This window comes from Neodiprion lecontei, chromosome 1 (assembly GCF_021901455.1).
Source record: "Neodiprion lecontei isolate iyNeoLeco1 chromosome 1, iyNeoLeco1.1, whole genome shotgun sequence".
Taxonomy (NCBI): Eukaryota; Metazoa; Arthropoda; class Insecta; order Hymenoptera; family Diprionidae; genus Neodiprion; species Neodiprion lecontei.
In genome coordinates this window covers 37,945,512-37,961,261 of record NC_060260.1, presented here as the reverse complement: position 1 = coordinate 37,961,261, position 15,750 = coordinate 37,945,512, and the positions used below count along the sequence as shown (strand labels likewise).

General features: G+C 42.1%; 2 long non-coding RNA genes across 4 annotated transcripts in view; one reads left to right on the top strand and one right to left on the bottom strand.

The window, feature by feature from the left end:
• LOC107216669 overlaps positions 1–15,750 on the bottom strand; it is a 75,627-nt gene that overhangs the window by 36,540 nt on the left and 23,337 nt on the right. Inside the window, exon 1 of one of the 3 annotated variants that reach the window (XR_006902539.1) lies at positions 2,832–2,884. The exons of the other annotated variants lie outside the window; for them this stretch is intronic. This is a non-coding gene — a long non-coding RNA (uncharacterized LOC107216669). Of the gene's footprint in view, positions 1–2,831; positions 2,885–15,750 lie in introns of those variants that run through there. 3 annotated transcript variants of the gene reach the window in all.
• LOC124292646 lies at positions 2,843–4,469 on the top strand. Its single transcript, XR_006902541.1, has 2 exons — positions 2,843–2,969; positions 4,066–4,469. It is a non-coding gene; the product is annotated as an uncharacterized LOC124292646 (long non-coding RNA).

Here is a 15,750-nt window from a genome sequence, read left to right as displayed (position 1 = left end):
AACGCGGAGCGAATTTCATTTTCGTAAGAATATTTTTCACCCTAATTAGAAAAGCATATTTGTATTTTAGTTTATAGATATAATCGTAATTTACATTTCAGAAAAACTCGAACGATATCTAAACACCGTCTTTGATATCCGTCTTTTGCAAATTTCAGGTACGAAAGGTCGAAAAGAATATCAATTATTTCACATTCGCGTAGAAAAAGGAAAAGACCATCTGCAAATATTTGAAAAATCTTCAAGTTACGAAATTCTTAAAATTCACCGTACATCTTTGCGTATCTATGTTGGACCAAGAAGGATGATAAACGCGAGAAATCAAGCATTGGTAGAGATAAAAAAAAAAAACTGCACCTCAATGATTTTGTTTCTAACATCAGGTTTACCCCGCCAACCTTTACAAGACGCATGCTTGCTTACCTATACAACGTCTGTAAAAAGTTTGTAGATTAAGGGTGATCGTCTTCGTCCAGATTTATGACCGCGAATCGCGTCGCGCGATATGTACCAAAAAGTAAGATAACTTTTTGTTTGCTTGGTCCGTTCTTGCCCGACGTGCCCAACGGCGTGGGAAGGTGAAGAGAAAGGGGCGGGCGGGGGGGGGGGGGGGTGTTTTGTGCGCCGAGGGGGGTGTTGGTAGTTAAAGTTAGGGAGCCGCAGCCAAAATAACTGACGATCGATAAGTGCAAAGGGGTCCGTGTACTCCGTGGCGGTCGTAGTTCCCTGCCCCCTGACCCCTCCTTTCGTCCGCGCCGTTTCCCCTCCCCGCCCCCGCCCCCCACTCACCCCCCGCGGCGTCTAACGGATTCTTTGCGCTAGGCGTCGTCGTCGACGAGAAAAGGGAGTAGGAGAGGGATATTTATTCCATGCAGCTTTGGGGCAGTCCCCTCTTGGCTGCATGCAGGGTATGGTAGGTATTCCATTCCTCCTGGATACGATCTATAATTTCTGTATATATGGGGTCACTGTATTCCCCTGGCAACACACGCTCCAAGCATCTTATATATTGTGGGTGGTGGTACACCCCTGAATTGTACCACGGCACTTTCCTCACCTCGTGGTCCCTTCCCGGGGAAAATACACCAGACTATCTCACCCGAGTGCCTCGGATTTATACCTACCATTGTGCATCAACCGGACACTCGTTGTGCCCCCTTTTGTATTCCCTGCCCAACGTGCTCGTGTGTGTTTTTATACGTTTTCACGTACGGAGTCTTGGGACACTCGTTTCAAATAATTGTTAATTGATGTTGCAGATGTTTGTAGGTTAGGTTACGTTGTTTGGACTGGTTTATATAGGATTAACTGAAGTTTTTCTGAACTTGCGGCAGAGGATTTTAGAAATTTCGATCTGAAATTCGACTCGAAAGTTTCAAAATCATACGAGTAAGTTGGCGGTGAAAAGAATTGATATAACCAAAAACCGAACGATAGCTCGCGATTTGGATAATGTTTCAAGGTCTTTTGCATATTGATTCGTTGCGAATAAAGTCGGGCAGAATTCTACACAAAGTAAGTTGTATTTAAGGCGTAAAATTGTCCAATTTAATTGAATTTCGTGACTGCGAGACAGTTTTTATTACGTGTAGAAAATCATATTTCGGCGCCAAAATTCAACATGGCGGATGAGATCGCCTGCAGCGCTATTTAGAGCGGGACATACCTAACCAAAAGAAAAGAGAAAAAATTCTCCGACTTTTTTTAGCGCCAGGATGAAACTACGTCGCAATAACTCAAGGACGAAATGTTTTGGCCGGAATAAATGAACGTTGACCGCGTCAAGCGCATCGAAGAATCCTTAAAATTGAGCTGAGCGGGTTTAACAGATAAAGAAGAAGAAGAGCTGGAAAGGTCGAAGAGAAGGAGAGAAGAGAATAAGCGATAGGGGAGAATCGAGGGACGCGAAAAATAGAGAAACGGTTAGATCGTTGCACGCGCAGTGCTCGGCAACGACTCGACATGTACGATGAGGCGTCGCTTCGTTCCTTCGGCGCCGTTCGTCGCGACGGGAACTCTTACAAGACTTACGGATAGGAACCGCGAACAGTTGCAGGGTCGAAGTTTAGAGCTTAGCAAAGGCGCCGCTCGGCGGGGAGAAAAGGCGCATTTATTTCGGTTAGAGAAAGGCGTAGTTTTCTCCGAACGTAATAAAGCAGGGTTTAAAAAGCGCGCGTCGCGGAGCGTCTCGTTACTCGCTTGCGAGTCTGCGCGGTGAGCGCGATATAAGTACAAAGGCCAAATTACTCGTAGGTATGTACCTATTTGATAAACGACGGGACGCGTGTCGTTTTATCTCACTTTGTTATAAAGCTCGTATATTAATCAGGCCGACGCGACGCTCCCGTAAAGAAGACGAGAGAAAACTTTGGCGCCGTTCAAGTGAATCACGTGTCGCGAAATACACCGCAAAACCAGCTCGTAGAAAACTTTTTACATCCGTTCTTATACACCGTGGTGTTAATTAACATGAAAAATACGTTCAGAGAACGAACGAACTATCAATCATTACCAACGATATGTACAACTTGTGTGCTGGCGTTTGTCTCGAACCCGTTTAACGGTCTCGGCATTGATTATTGTTTTTTAAAACTGTTTTTTGTTTATTCAAATCTTATTCCTACCCTTATTCGTTGGTTCTTGTAATACCAAACTCAAATATTGAAAAGAAAGTCTATTCATAAAAAATATATTCAGATCACAGAAATAAATACGAACGACTCCGTTGTACTTATCGTTAGAAAAACAAAGGGGAAAATGGAGAAATAAAAAATAGTAAGACGGACGATACTTGCAAATGAATGCAAAGCCATTCCTCGCCAAATCCATACCTTGAGGGATTCCTCGTCCTGCAGCTTCGAGGAACCTCTTCGGTGCGCGAATAAAATCCAGACGAAAAGTAGCAGCGTTATGAGCGAGAGTTTGATGGGTCTGACGGATGGATGGAAGAGGAAGAATATATCTATAAGGTAAGTGTATAGAGGCGAGGTTGAGAAAGATAGGCGGTCGAAACCCCCGCATATCGGATGGCATTCCACAGGGCGAAGGAGGTGAAGAGGAAGGAAAGAAAAAAGTAAAATTTTATCTTTTGTCAGTCTCCGACTGTATAATAAAATACGAGCACCATTCGAAGTGAGCACCGCGCGGTTTTACCCACCGGTGTGTGAGCTCTGTGAGACCACGCATTGTGCGCACAACACTCACACATTTGTACACACACGCATTCACACATATCGAAAGTTCTCACAAACAGCGACGAAACTTCACCCACAAGCCAGCAGCTAACAGTATATTACGTTTTGAAACCTGTCCAACTAGTCTGAGAGTTCCCGCTTACAGACGTTAATGCACAACGACAATAATTCTCCGGACAAATGCACGCGGTTCCGGAGCAAAGGAACGGAAGTCCTTGTGCTTATTGCGTGGGATCTGACCTTCGGGAGAAAGGTCGTATCACCATTACGCGTATTTCTAGTTTTTGTTGCCGTACGGTAGGTTGTTCCATTAAAAAAAAAAAAAAAATTTTCTCCTATCAACATCGATTCATCTCGAATATCTCTTAATCGATTAGAGTTAGAAACATTCTGTATCGGTAAATTTCTAAAAAAAGAATCCAAAAATTTTCATGTTCTTTTTTTTACGTGTTGTCAAATGGAAAATGGACAAAATAAACGTCACCTTTAAACATCAATATTAATACCTCATATTTGGCGGGGATATTTTATTTGAGATGCTCTACCGAAATTTTGACGCGTGTTTGAAAAAAGTTTTTTTTTTTTTGTAACACCCTATTACACCGTCATTGAATATTTTCATTTTTTACCATAAAATAAAAGCACGATTAATAGTAGGGCCTGATTTGAGTGAAGAAAAAAACTAAACAACCAGTTTCAATGCTACGATAATGAGAAAATGTTGTATTTACAACTGTGTAATTGAACTATAACCGGTCATTCCTATCAAATTTTCTAGAAATTCAAACGACATTTAAATCGTTACTGTAACGATACCTATTTTTTTCAAACTTCCCAGTGACCTTAAGTTAACAAATATATTACGTCTCAGTGCTTGACTGGAATTGGCCGGCGGCTGGCCGGCTTTGCCGCTGATTATATACCCCGCGAAACGACGGACGGATATTTCTGCCGGGGCTATCCAGGTGCGTGGTTTTGGCTGCTGCTGTTTCTTCTTCGACCACCCACGTTCGCTCTGACCTAATCTTGGACGTCCTCCTCCTCTTCGTCGTCATGGAACACCCGCTGAGCTGGCACACCAATTAAACACACTGTTGTTCATCCCCCGTATATGTGTTTCCTTGTTTTCTCTCCATTGGTTGGATTTTTCACGTTTGTTAGCCGTGATTTTCGACCATTGCCAAGTTCCGCAACCGAGATCTACGGACAGATTTATTCCTGACTGATATGTATCAGATACCTGTGATCTATGAATAATAAAAACATGAAACTCTCTGACGATTTTCTCTGCATCTGCAACAATCCCAAAAATTATACGTTTTCTGCGGTATAGTTTCTGGTTTTTCAATATGAAAATATAGGTGGTGAACCCAGCTTGCTGGAATTTGTGTATCGCAAAGTGAAGAACCGGAAGTCAGAGTGAAAATTTTAAATCTTAGTTTACAGTAATATCGGAGATGATTGAGCGGACTTGTGAATAGACAGTCTTCGCTAAAATGACGAAACATTAATTAATTGAAAAAGTATTTAAAACTCGACGTCAATTTGCGTCACATGGCGATATTATTTCCCCCGATCCAAGCGGCGGGAAACGGCATAAAGCAACTTGGAAATCGAGATGAAATCGCGCGCCTGCTGCACGTAATGTATTTCCGTAACGTATGACGCAAGAAAAGTTTTGAGGAAATGAGCGCGAAATTATTCGATCCGAGGATCATGGGAGGCAGGGACTCGTGGCTGCGCTGCATAGCCGTGGTGGTGGTGGTGGTGCTGTATTCATCGGATAAATTTAGGTAGGTCAAGTGCTGTGTGACGATGAAAATTTACCAGAGGCAAACAGGTGTGTAACGGAGCACGCGACGCACGCCGTGGGCAGATCAGAGTTGCACGCATGCGCGAGTGTCGGTGGCACGCGTCCCCGAAGACGAGTGTCAGGAAGACGGCAGACAGCGAGGTCCAACGGCTCGATCCGCGAGTCTCCTGCGGCCTAAAGTCGCCTCCACAACGAACAGCGAGAGACAAATTTTTCCCAAAATGGTGGAGAAAAAAAAAAAAAAAAACAACGCACCAAGAGCTGATGAAATTTGTGAAAAAAGCGATTTTTAAACCGTTTTTTGGTAAATGTTCTACCGGTATAATTGGACATGGAATAAGGGTTGCTGTAAATCTTCCTCAGACGAAAAATTGAACGTTTTTGAAAACATTACGTGTACTGCATCGATATTGGAGAAAAATGAACGCGAGACAGTTTCGTAATACACGAAATTTATATAAACTGGAGAAATGCCAATTGGACGAACAAAAATCACATTTGACTAATTTTAACGAGGCGTAACCGACGGTTGGGCATAAAACAAAGTGGAAGATTCATCAGGCACGAAAAACTCGTCACGCATGTTTCAAGATTTATTCAATCTTTTTACTCAAGGTCTGCATCAGTGCACAATCAAAGTTATAAGAAAACGAATCTGTTTTAAATTGAGTCACTCGAAGATCGCTGTACGAAGTTTTTTATTACACGTGTAACTCAAAGTCGTTACCAATTTCAACAATATGTACACATACCAAGTTACATCTACATATGTATTAGGAAAAATATATTTCCTCTCACGATGAGAACACTGGTTCAAAATTTTGGATCTAAGGCGTGGATCACCCGTATAATTCAACGATATTATTCTGTTCAGGGTTGGTAATGATTGGTTAAGTTGACGTAAATCATCTCCGACATTTTTCCCGTATATTATCGTGAACATATAATTTACGGCTGATCAGCGTGTTCGGAGAAGTTAATATTCAGGTCAAATAACTCGGGTGCCATCGGAAACGTATTTCGTGCATCCGTTATATTATACAACGCGATTCTTCTTGATCATGTTTCACAAATTACTGCTACTCATTTTGTGTAGACGAAATGCGGTAACGACACGTAGATCAGCGATAAATCACGTCTGCCAATGATTTACCGCAGTATCGTACGCGACTGTAAAATAGCGCGAGAATTTTCCGTGCTTTTCGAGCTTTCCCAAAAGTTCGGACTCGAATATCTCGATTCGTTGTGGCAGCACCCTAACTCGGTTGGATAAGCTTGGCTTAAGGTGAGGTAAGCCGGCTGATATAGCCCAGAAAAAGCTCCGGCAAACTCAGCGCGACGTCTATCGTCAGGTCGACGCTGAGCGTCGCGGACCGAAGCGTAAACCTACATAACAGCTTGATGGTCAGGAAATCGGATACTAAACGGTCAGCGTAAAAGCGTCGAATAAAAGTCCAGAGCAAAAGTCTTGGGTTGAGAGAAGCTTGACTCTGGTTTCTTCGTCCGATCGAAAATCGAGCTTGCAGTTTTTTTCGCGATCCGCATTTCACCAGCTTTCGGGTAAAATGGAAACTCAAACTTTGCAGAAACTTTTGGCACAATCGGATTCCACGATTCGTCCGAAGATGCGATAATTTGACGCGAACACAAGATAGTGGTGCGGAAAAAAGCAAAAACCTGAGTGACACGGCATTGTGCAATTGTTTTCTCGATTCTATACGCGTCGATCGTCGCCGTCCGCGTTTCCGTAGACAAAGTGGCATCAGTCCCCCGAAACGCAATTATAGTCCGCTTAAAATAGATGTTGACTTCTCGCGGTCAGCGGACCAGCCAGTGGATCACCACTTGTCCGTCACTCTTTGTACGACGCAGGTTGGATTGGTTTTGAAAAATCGTAATTGGAAGTCAACCGATGACAGAACAAACGAACTCCGATTCATCGGAGAAAACACGTTTCCACCTTTTGCCTCAGAACTTAATTTTATTTTCTCTGCACGAGGTTGACTCTTAAGTCGGAGTTTGCTCAAAGTACTTGAAAAAAAATTGCGTGTCACACTTCCGCATTATTCATTCTTCGACGATCTCTCTGGAATATTTTCATCTAGAAGGATGAAATTTTTATCCATGTTTCGTCCCTCGGTTTAAATCATCTGGACATCGCCTAGCTGGGGGTGGAGTTTTCACGCTTGAAGAAATTAGATACCTCCGCAACCCATCCCTACGATGTTGGTTGTTGGTCTTAAGTTAAGGCAGAGTTTTGCGTGACCGAGTTTAATATTTGAGAAGCGTGGATCTAGCGATCGGATTCAAGATCCAGAGTGTTGGCAGCGGGCGAAGCTCAAACCCGGGTAGCAGCAACGTGGGTTGGAAATTTGCCAAATAGGATAGCCGACTGGCACCGAGTGACGCGTGGCTGAGATAGATCTTCCGCGTGAACCACTGGAAAGCACATCGCTCTGAGCATAAGACTTCAAGGTTCGTCCAGTCCCGCACTAGGACGATAAATAAACTGTTACGCAACTTGAATCCGCTCGACGAACATCGTTTTCTTCAACATTTACTCTTCTAGGTGGTTTCGATTAGAGTGGTTCTCATCCGTGCCTTGAAATTTTTCGACAACTTAAGGTTCGTCCGATATTTCCAACGGCTCGACTGGCTTCCATCGACACGTTCCAAAATGATTCGGTCCACTTTGTTTCATCGAAAACGTCTGAATTCGGGAACTCTAAGTTCATTTCGATTCGGTATAAGAAGTCTCATCAGAAACTCACAAGTTTTGCATCCACCTGTGCGACTCGAGTTACATAACAATGTATTTCATGCTCCCAGCGATATTGTTTTACACGTGAAGTAAAACCTGACGTGTTACTCGTGAAATTTTCGCAAAAAATCAAAACGCTGTAGAAAAGACGCGAAAACGAACGTGATGCGGACTGCGATATATCGACACCGTTGACCAACTCGTCGTTGAATGCGATCGTGACATGCGTTTCGCCATGGATGCGTGATCGTTGTACGTATCCTATATAACGTGTGTGATTGCGACGTAGAATCAGGTACGACGATTGCGAAATCGAGTATTGTAATTACGCAGTGTGTGTGGATGGTGGGGAGGGGAGGGTGGAGGGCGATAAAGAGAAAAAAAAAAAGGTAAAATAGCGTTCATCTGGTGTGAAACGAAGGCAGGATAAGATATGCGCATATACGTGTACGTGTACCGTATACCTGTGTAGCTTACACCTATTTCAAAGCGGAGGCAATTTAACCGAGCGTAAAGTTGTTTACCGTTGAACAATGCTTTGTCCCTGTGCATTGTCTCCGCAATGACAATTGGTAGCTAGACTAGCGATCATGAAAAGAGATTTCACTGCCGATCGTTCCGACAAAGTGGAGAGTCGCCCGTTTCGAAAAAGTTCATCAACGCAACGATTTTCGCGCTGTTTCCCATGGAATTGTAAAGCCTGAAGCGTGAAACGCGTTCTTTCAAAAATTAGACCGTGAGAAAAACGTATTTGATACCGTGATGCGATGCTGAATTTTCGAATTTACCCTACAAAGGACTTCTTTATACAGTCGAGTGGCAAAGCGGGGACCTCGACCAGGCCGAAGGTCGTGGGATGATGGAATTGGCGAAGAGCGGAAGTCTCGTACGAAACGACTCGATTCTTTAACCGAAAGCAAATGCGAGGGAGTCATTAATTTATCTCTTCTTGCATGCGCGGCGAGCACTAATTGCGGAAAAGTGCCAACGTGCGACTAACCGACATTCTTCGTCGAAGGCCAAACCTGGATAACCGTTGTACAACTTGTTTATTCTTGGATGGGGATTTTTCTGTTGGGAAAATCAACGATTAACCGCAATTGGATGGATGCAAGCTTTGCACACACACACACACACACACACACACCAGGCAGATAAGATCCGCAGATATCGGCTGGGCAAGGTCAATAACTGTTGACGTATTGTTTGTTGTTTGGTTAATTCGACCGACAAAGCTCGTAAAAATACGCCTTTTTACACTGACCGATAATAGAAATCGAATCAGGCATACATATTTGCATTGGCAAACATTGTACCGTTAATAATGATGTTTTCAGATAATATCGATGTGATCGATTGTTAATTAGATTAACGATAATCGTTGAAGGGAAAGAATTGTTTAATATTATACGTATTTGTATCGAAGGTCGCAAAACAATTCCGCATAACAATCTACAATTTTGTTGCAGAAATCATACGCCACGATCAATCACTGTGTTTATACTTGATACATATCAGCACAAAGTAAAATATAATAAACGTAATAAAATCTGATTATTCAGTAACAGATTTTTTATTTCAAAAGAAAAATCCAGCACTCATTCCAAACGTGGAAATGAAGTAGAAGAAAAAGAAGAAGATATACGGAGGTCAAATCAAGTTCCGCTTATCAACTATTTGAATTCGTAGACCAACTCCATGGAACTTGAGCGCCACTCGTATATTATGCAACGCGGTTTAAGATGCTTCATGTATTTATAATTTGATGAAAATATATCAGCTTAAGTAATTGCCTCGCGATGGATCTATAATACTCTGCAGTATCGTACCCAACGAATTATTTATCGTCGTCGATGTATGTTACGCGTATGCATACGTACGTACATGTATAGGCTTGTTGGCGCGTGTTAAAATGTGTGCAAAGTGCACGTGCGAAAATATACGGCACACACACGTGTTTGTAATATCAACGTATATGCGTGTACGTATGTACGTTGAACTTAGGTGTATCGGTGAAACGATACAACCGTCGAGGAGGGAAGCGAATGGCAAACACCTGAGCCAACAGAGTTCGATCACTTCCATCGCTCGCTGGTCTAATCTCGCTTCTTTTTCCCCGTTTCCATTTCCCTCCTCTAATCTTCTCCTGCAGCCATCGGATGGCTGCGGTTGACATTGCTTTCATTTCAACCACTTGAGCCAGCTTCCCGACTCCTTTCCTACACGGACATGAGTCTGGAGGCACATAATTTACAACGCTGCTCAATGCCACCAAGATTGCGGATCACTGTTTCCTTTATCTCGATAAAGGGCAGTGGAAACCCTGCGGTGAGACTTGCGAAAAGGGATCCGAAGAGCACAAAGGAGTTATTAACTTCGCCCGAATGGAAGGTTGAAAGTAAACAGTGCTTTTGAAGGAATCAATTCAGGGGTCGGTCATTGGTCATTATCGACCCTGACCTCTTTGGGTTGTATCCGTTTGACGTTTAGTCATAAAATCATCAAAAAATAAATTAGCAGTGTCTAACCCTCTAGCGGTTGGTTTCAGTCATCGAGAAATTTGCAATTTGTACCGTCAGTTTATAAGGTTGCAAAACAAAAAGGTGAATAATTGGATATATATAGAAGTTTCTGAATTGGTAGACTTACCGTACTACTCAGGAGAAACTCCTTAAGCAGTTTCCAGCGTTATCTCATATCGAAACGCGCGGCGTCATTCGAGCACACCTGAGTGCGTTGGACTTTAGAAGTTGGCTTTATCTGCTTTTCCGTTCGACTTTACTGCTGCAGTAAGATGAAAGAAAAAAAAAAAAAAAAATCCGTACACAATGAACTCTGGACATTGTCCTCGTACCTGATTCTAAGCGCGGATATGCCGCATGTCGATGGCACAATCTGTAGGAAAGTGATCGAGGAACATGCTTCAGGACTTGTCCAAATGCGTCTGTCGATAACTCATCCTAGCGAAGCATAAAGGTCGCAAATGCCGCAATCCGATGACGGATGAGTCTCTCCTTAGATTCACTCTCGCATTGGGATCAACCATAACGAGAAGAAGGAGTATCATGGATGAAGAGAAATCGGAGAACCGGTAGATATCACTGACGTTCCAACTTGTGACACGGATGTTGGGATTAATCAGTCATGCGAGATGCTTGGGGCTACTTGAACTGATCAGAAGACAAGCCAAGCAGAACACGGGATACAAATGATCCATAGATCACGATTGACGAGAGGGGATTCGAAGATCAGGCGAGACTCGAAAAGCAATCATATCTCGTTTGTCCGTTCCGTTTCACTTCCTGGAAACTCCAAAGTACCTTCACAAGTAATTCGACCAACTTTTGTCGGAGCGACAAGTCGATGAGATTCATCATGCGGTTCAAAACGAACCAGGAAGCGTTTTAATTGACATGCCTCGTGTAATCCATGGTGCTAATTTATAGGGTCCGTTTCGCGACCCTGGGCTGCATCCATTAACCACGTGCGGCACGAGACCACCTGCAACAACCAGCAGCGGTAAAAGATCTTTGTTGCAAGCGTTGCAGCGGTTGCAACAAGTGTACAGCTTTGCGGCAGTTGCCAACACCGACCGAGTCAAATTCCAAAGAATAACAAGCTGCGCGTCGGTGCCAACCGGAGACGGTGGCCTAGCTGGTATCTCCTTTGTCTCAACAAATTTCAATACCATACAGCGGGCAGGTAGGTATGCATGATTACAAATCCTCGCCCGTGCAGCGTTAAACGTGTAACTGTAGTACCTACTCCAAAACACTCGATCAATGTCACACTACACATACATCTATGATAATATCCCGCGCGTGGTACCAAGGCGTGCTTGTATTCCAGATAACAAATAATCGTAACAAATATTACACGTAACAACAACAACAACAACAACAACGACGATAACAACAACAACAACGACGATAACGACGACGACGATGCGTCCCGTTTACAGCTAGACTCAGATTTTTTATTGCATCTAGTTTTTTTTTTTTTTGCCAATCGTCGGAGCTTTCGAGTTTTTAAAGTAAAATTCTGACGCTGGATCGCAGCTTCTATCTGCATATTCTTCTTGCCGAATATTTCAATTTACAATATCGGGAAAGTGTTTCGTTCACCTAGATCCAGGAAACACTCGTTCAATGTGCACTGAAGATCTCGCGCAGTCTTGCATCTATGCGTATATTCGAGCTTTCAATGTGGATATTGCAAGTCTGAAAATAACCACAGCGATGCTAATAATATTTTCATTGGCGGAAGGATTGAAATATGTGCCGAGTTGATAAAATAAACGACGACGATCGTATATACATATATATTTGATATTTGTATATCACTATTTCGCGCGAGAACTTTGTTTTTGGCAAAAACCAAGACAGCTTTTTTTCTCCCGATAATTTGGTAATTTTGTAATTTGACTTGGCTAATTTCGTCTCTCTCATCACTCTTACCATACATACGTAAGAATATTCTGTAATTGTGGAGCATAATAATTTTTTGTCAATTTGTCGTCGAGTAGAATAATAATTTTCAAAAATGGTGATGTAAGATTCGTGCTTGTATTGAGAAAAACTAGTCTTGCAAAATGAAAAAGAAAACGAGACAAGATGCGATTGATCGTAATCGATTCGTCTAGCGCTGATAAAAATGGTGTTAAAAATCGTTGGACTCGTGCAATACACCGATCGACGCTACGCTTTGTTGTAAATATTAAATAAAAATCAAAGCCGGTATAATAAAAGAATAGCGAGTTGGCACGAGGTTTCCCTGTGGTCTTCGCATGGTTCGCCTCTTTAACTGGGCCACCGGCGAACGTATGCATGCAAGTTTCTACGTAGAGCCGATGTTGAATACCGCGCGTATCCGCACGTACGTATAAATACTTAGATATCATGTACGTATGTAGGTAGGTAGGTATTACACAAACGGCAGGCTTACCGGCCGTTCTAGAAGCTTGCGGAACGAGAAACGCCTCCAAACTCGCTTAACTTTGCAACGTAGGTTACAAGCCAGATGCCCGCGGGCTTGTATAGCGGACACCAAACGGCCCCACGGCTAAAACCGAAATAGCCTCTTGTTTATCCCTTGCCCCATAACTCCGGCCTCCACCCAATTTTAGTACATTCATTTCTCCTCAAACATCGCAAAACCGTTTCGCCAATCACGCGGCCATGAGTCCCAAAAATATCAATTTTTTATACAACGATCAAATTATCAACAGGTGTGAATTCGTTTTTCACTCCATCACAGCGTTCGGGTGGAAATCATTTCTAAAATTTTCTACAAATTTTTTTGTGAAATTGGGAAATTTTGTGCAAAAACTTGTAGATTTTTATGAAAATTTTTAATTTTTTACCATATAATCTACAAGCTACTGCAATTCTTTTATCAACGAAAATTAACAATTTCTTACGAAAAACTATAGTTATATGCATATTTACAATTTTCTAAGAAACAATACGAAACGTTATCAGAAATTTTCACCAGATAACTTGTTAGGATAAGTAATGTTACGTTCACGTTGATTAGGTAATACATCTAATTGACGACATACTGAAACCGCTGATAAATAGTTGTCGAAAATTATTATCGCACCGCGGTGCAAGGTTCGCGAATCTTTTCGATAACCGAGCTGATCGTACAAATCAGCTGACACTTCAGGGTGAGCTTATTAACTATACGCGATTCTTAATGATGTCGAAACTCCTAAATTAACCGTTTCATCGACCGAGTAGATTTATTGATCCTGAAACCCGCGGTTGCAGTGACCAGATATAAAATTGGACAAGTCCCAGAGCCGGAAATGCCGCGCGATCGCGAATCGGAGATGCTATGTGTATATGTATATATATAATTACGCATACGTATACCTATACATAGATGTGTATAGGTTCTCTTGCGTTGGAGAGCACGTGCACACAACTTTCGATGCTCTTGTAATGGCTCTGCGCTTACTCTTTATTTCTAACCACTTCACTCGTTCTAACTTCAACTCCGAGAGATCTTGTGTTGTTTCCCCACCTCCCACCACCCCCCTTCGCATTCGTATAATTAGCTATTTCCGTCAACGAAATTTTCGTTTTTTTTCTCTCTCTCTCTCTTGCATACATGGCATAATTGTACAAAATTTGCAGTCAACAAGATTAACGAATTTAATATTGGTATGTTATTGATCAAACGTTACTGATACTGTAATTATAGTGTAAACGTAAGAATATTGAGAAACTGAAATATGTAACGTATCGATGAAAGATGGAACATAATTTTACAGTAACGATTAGCGAAGCGTAAAAAAAAATTTTAACTCTGTAACAGAGGTAAGGAAAAAAAAAGCAAACTATAAAAAAAAATCTCTGCTTGTTGCACTTACGTGTTTCATATTTCCTGTAACTAATTGTTTTTCGATCGATCGTAGTCGTTTTGTCGATTAATCGATTAATCAAAGTTGCTTAATAATAATTCTGCAAGTCGGTCAAACGATATATGAATAAAAACCGTCCGTTAATCGATTAGTTGGAAAAAACGATTAATCGATGAATCGCACAACACTATTATACGTACCAACACAGACGCTGAATCTCTTTTCGCTTCGTCCCTACGTTATTAATTAACGTATATTACATTGAACCAAACTTGTAACAAGAATCAGTAATCTAAACTTCCGTTTCTCCTTTCCCCTCGTCTTTCTTTTCCTGTCTTCTGTTTTTTGTTTTTTTTTTTTTTTTTTTTTTCTTCTTTCTTATTACAGAACGAATTGCGAAAGAGATCGGTGGCTCGAGGCACAAGCGGTCCAGCGAAGCCGGAGGCTGAGGTCGGTTTGAAATATGTAGCGGGTCGCCACCGGCTGAGCAGCTTAAGGAAAACGGAAAGAGCCTGGCGACCACCACGACCACCGGTAGTCCGGGCGGCGGTTCGGCTTGGCAGCCTAAGATTTTGCGGTCCAGATGTTATGACGTAGAGGGGATTTCCTTCCACCCGTGAAGCGGACGCCGGTCGTCGCGACGCCCGGCGCAACCAAACCCACGTGCGCGGCGCACGCGTTAAATTAGATGCTAATGCTCGTACGATACTCACGGATTATTATCCAATCACGAACTGAGCCTCGAGAGAAGTTCGTCTTTGTCATCCAGGAACAATAAAAAACAAAAAAGAAAAAAAAACATAGTAATTCTCAATCTGAAATTGATGAAAACATCGTTGTCAAGTTTCATGTATAATCAGAAACTCTCGAAGGATTTTTTTTTGGATTTGAAACGAGTTTGAGTACGGCTTCGAAACATATCGACGAGACGCGAAACTTGTGAACGAATTTTAAACAAACGGAATAAAGTTTTCGATAAAATCGGATAGTGTATTTTTGAAAATCTGCTGTTGATTATACCAAGTCCGGAAATTGTAACTGTTGTTATAAGTTGCTAAGTGAATAATCAATTTCTTGAGTTTTTCAAACGTATTTTTATTTTAAATGATATTCATCCGAACAATATCCTGACAATGAGGTAAATAATTTTATCGATTTGAGAATATATTCCAAGCTTCGGTACGAAAGTTTTCAACTCAATCCGATCTTCGTTCTATTCTGTTCATTTTTCTTGCGCAATTGCATCGTTATTTGCGCCGAGCAAGACTTTCACTCGTTTATTGTACAACTTAACCTCAAATATTGACGATAACTCGACACGTACAAATATGAACACCGATATCGTTATACGTATCCGGGTTGCGCGGTACAAAACCGAATTTGCGTTACGATAAAAAGAAATTAAAAAGCGACCAAGCGGTTGTTGGGTTTTATAAAATAGACGTTAATCCCGCGAAAAGGCGCGCGACTCGCAATCAGCCACCCTACCCATAATGCACCGGTTTTAACAGTTGCGCGCGCAACTCGCACGGCCGGTCCGTTGTCCCCTTTGTTTTAAGTTTATCTTTAGTGCAACCACCTTGTGAGCTCGCCTGGGGTTTTCTTATCTTCGTTT